Source organism: Dama dama, chromosome 1, assembly GCF_033118175.1.
Source record: "Dama dama isolate Ldn47 chromosome 1, ASM3311817v1, whole genome shotgun sequence".
Classification (NCBI taxonomy): Eukaryota; Metazoa; Chordata; class Mammalia; order Artiodactyla; family Cervidae; genus Dama; species Dama dama.
In genome coordinates this window covers 25,864,329-25,868,621 of record NC_083681.1, presented here as the reverse complement: position 1 = coordinate 25,868,621, position 4,293 = coordinate 25,864,329, and positions in this window count along the sequence as shown.

Sequence of the window (4,293 nt, the reverse complement as noted above, 5' to 3'; positions counted from 1 at the left end):
GTTCAGGTATGACCTAAAGCTAATCCCTTAAAATTATACAGTAGAACTGACCAATAGATTCAAGGGGTTAGATCTGATAGACAGAGTACCTGAAGAACTATGGACAAAGGTTCATGACATTGTACAGGAGGCAGTGATCAAGACCATCCCCAAGAAAAAGAAATGCAAAAAGGCAAAATGGTTGTCTGAGTAGGCCTTACAAATAGTTAATAACAGAAGAGAAGTGAAAGGCAAATGATAAAAGGAAAGATACACCCATTTGAATGCAGAGTTCCAAAGAATAGCCAGGAGAGATAAGAAAGCCTTCCTCAGTGATCAATGCAAAGAAATCAAGGAAAGCAATAGAACGGGAAAGACTAGAGATCTCTTCAAGAAAATTAGAGATACCGAGGGAATATTTCATGCAAAGATGGGCTCAATAAAGGACAGAAATGGTATGGACCTAACAGAAGCAGAAAATATTAAGAGGAGGTGGCAGGAATGCACAGAAGAGCTATACAGAAAAGATCTTCATGACTCAGATAATCACGATGGTGTGATCACCCATCTAGAGCCAGACATCTTGGAATGCAAAGTCAAGTGGGCCTTAGGAAGCATCACTATGAACAAAGCTAGTAGAGGTGATGGAATTCCAGTTGAGCTATTTCAAATTCTCAAAGATGATGCTGTGAAAGTGCTGCACTCAATATGCCAGCAAATCTGGAAACTCAGCAGTGGCCACAGGACTGGAAAAGGTCAGTTTTCATTCCAATCCCAAAGAAAGGCAGTGCCAAAGAATGTTCAAATTACTGCACTCATCTCACAGGCTAGCAAAGTAACACTCAAAATTCTCCAAGCCAGGCTTCAACAGTACATGAACTGCAAACTTCCAGATGTTAAAGCTGGATTTAGAAAAGGCCGAGGAATCAGAGGTCAAATTGCCAACATCCACAGGATCATCGAGAAAGCAAGAGAGTTCCAGAAAAACATCTACTTCTGCTTTATTGACTACACCAAAGCCTTTGACTGTGTGGATCATGACAAACTCTGGAAAATTCTTCAAGAGATGGGAATACCAGACCACCTTACCTGTTTCCTGAGAAATCTGTATGCAGGTCAAGAAGCAACAGGTAGAAATGGACATGGAACAACAGACTGGTTCCAAATCGGGAAAGGAGTGCGTCAAGGCTGTATATTGTCACCCTACTTATTTAACTTACATGCAGAGTGTATCATGCGAAATGCTGGGCTGGATGAAGCACAAGCTACAATCAAGGTTTCTGGGAGAAATATCAATAACCTCAGATATGCAGATGACACTACCCTTATGGCAGAAAGCAAAGAACTAAAGAATCTCCTGATGAAAAAGGAGCGTGAAAAAGTTGGTTTAAAACTCAACATTCAAAAACTAAGATCATGGCATCTGGTCCCATCACTTCATGGCAAATAGGTGAGGAAACAATGGAAACAGTGAGAGACTATTCTGGGGGGCTCCAAAATCACTGCAGATGGTGACTGCAGCCATAAAATCAAAAGACACTTGCTCCTTGGAAGAAAAGCTATAATCAGCTGAGACAGCATATTAAAAAGCAGAGACATAACTTTACCAACAAAGGTCTGTCTAGTCAAAGCTACGGTTTTTCCAGTATTCATGTATGGATGTGAGAGTTGGACTATAGAGAAAGCTGAGTGCTGAAGAACTGATGCCTTTGAACTGTGGTGTTGGAGAAGACTCTTGAGGTCCCTTGGACTGCAGAGATCAAACTAGTCAATCTTAAAGAAAATCAGCCCTGAATATTCATTGGAAGGACTGACACTGAAGCCAAAGCTCCAATACCTTGGCAACCTGAAGCGAAGAACTGACTCATTGGAAAAGACCCTGATGCTGGGAAATACAGAAGACAGGAGGAGAAGGGGACAACAGAGGATGAGATGGTTGGATGGTGTCACCGACTTGATGGACATAAGTTTGAGCAAGCTCCGGGAGTTGGTGATGGACAGGGAAGCCTGGCATGCTGCAGTCCATGGGGTTGCAAAGAGTCAGACATAACTGAGCGCCTGAACTGAGCTGAAATAGAATCTAAATAACTAAAGTTGGTGGTGGGGGGTAATCAAACCTAAAAATGCAGACCATTTAAGATGAAGAATGTTCAGTGCACTACATATCAATCAGGAAACAAGTTAGGCAAGCTCTGTGATGTCTGCAGCTTGCGGCCTTGAGAAGATTTTCAGGCTGCAGTGTGTTGATGGGGGTGAGGAGGCAGGCAGAGTTGGGCCAGTTCCCTGAGATGAGTGGATAAAGCTGAAGGTTCAGGGAAACTAAGGCCACTAGAATGTCCATTACACAGTACTGAAGAAAATTAAGTTGTACTGAGGGAAAACTAGAGATCTGCAGAAAATTTCCTCCAGTATTCATAAAGTACTGATCAGCAATACAGGACTGACGAAAGTACCCAAGGCTGGGGAAGAACTATCCCAAAGAAATAGAAATAATACTACTCAACATCCACATAGGACCGAGAACAGTATCTGGTATCTCTGACCAGATGGAAAAGCTTCGTCATTTATGAAGTAACTAGTAGAGTATTCAAAAGTGTCTTGCCACCATAATGGGGTGAAGTAACCCTAGACTAAATATTTCTCAAATCCTGCCTAACAAATCTTAAAGCAAGACCTAGAGTGATACAACTGTGTCGTAGAATAAAGCTCAAGAATATTTACAGAAATATGAAATATCAAGCAAGCAACATGGTAAGCTTCATAATGCCTAGCATTCTATCAAAATTACAAGGCAAGCAAAGAAGCAGGAAAATACATCCAATAAAGAGAGCGTGAATCAAAAGAAATCAGAATTAGCAGACAAGGACATTAAAAATTGCTATAACTTTATTCCATATACTCAAAACTTTAAGTAAAAACAGTAAAGATATATTTTTTTAAAAGGTCCAAATCTTGTGTTAATTAACTCCATGGGCTCTGGGGGTAGGGATGGAATCCTGTATACATGATAAAATGAAATGAAGTCACTCAGTTGTGTCCGACTCTTTGCAACCCCATGGACTGTAGTCTATCAGGCTCCTCCATCCATGGGATTTTCCAGGCAAGAGTACTGGAGAGGGTTGCCATTATACATGATAACATGTGATCATATACATAGGATATTTATCATATATATTATATATATATATATATGATATAATCATCAAGTTGTACACCTTAAATATCTTACAGTTTTGTCATTTGTACCTCAATAAAACTAAAAGAAAAAATAAAAATGAGAAAAATAAAGATCCAAATCAATTTCTAAAGAGAAAAACTCCAGTGTCTAAGATGAAGATTATATTGGAATTGTTAATTAGACACTGCAGAAAAAAAAAAAGATTAGTGGACTTGAAGACAGCAATAGAAACTATACAAAATGAAACACACAGAGAAAAAAAAAATTTTAATAAACAGCACATCAGTGAGCTAAGGGACTATATCAAGCAGCCTTATATAAATGTAATCAACTTCCAAAAAAACAGGGACAAAAAGGTTTTTAATAATAGTCAAAATTTTTCCAAATTTACTGAAAACTATAAACCCACAGATTCATGCAGCTCAATGAACCCCAGGAAAACAAACACGAAAAAACTCTATCACAGCACATTATAATCAAATGGCTCAAAATCAGCTAGAGAAAAATGATACATATATGACAGCAATTTTTTTATAGAAAAAATGCAAGAGAACATTTTAAAAAGACAAGAATGCTTCATTTTCCTGTACTTCACTTTATTGCCCTTCACAGATACTGCATTTTGTTTTTTTTACAAAAGGCTTTTGGCAACTCTGTGTCAATCAAGTCTACTGGTACCATTTTTCCAATAGTTGCTCACTTCATGTCTCTGTGTCAAATTTTGGTAATTCTTACAATATTTCAAACTTTTGTGTCAAATTTTGGTAATTCTTACAATATTTCAAACTTTTAAGTTGTTATTATATTTGTTGTGGTGATCTCTAATTAGTGATCTTTAATGCTAACATTGTAATTGTTTGGGGTGCCACAAATTGTACCCATATAAAATGGCAAACTTAATCGATAAATGTGTGTGCTACAAATGCTCCACTTACCTGCCACTCCCCAGACCCTCTCTTCCCTCCTCAGGCCTCCTTATTCCCAAGACATAATAATATTTAAATTAGGCCAATTAATAACTCTACAATGACCCCAAGTGTACAAGAGAAAGAAGAATCAAACATCTCTCATTTTAAATCAAAAGTTAGAAATGATTAAGGGTAGTGAGGAAGGAATGTCTAGGGCTGACACAGGCT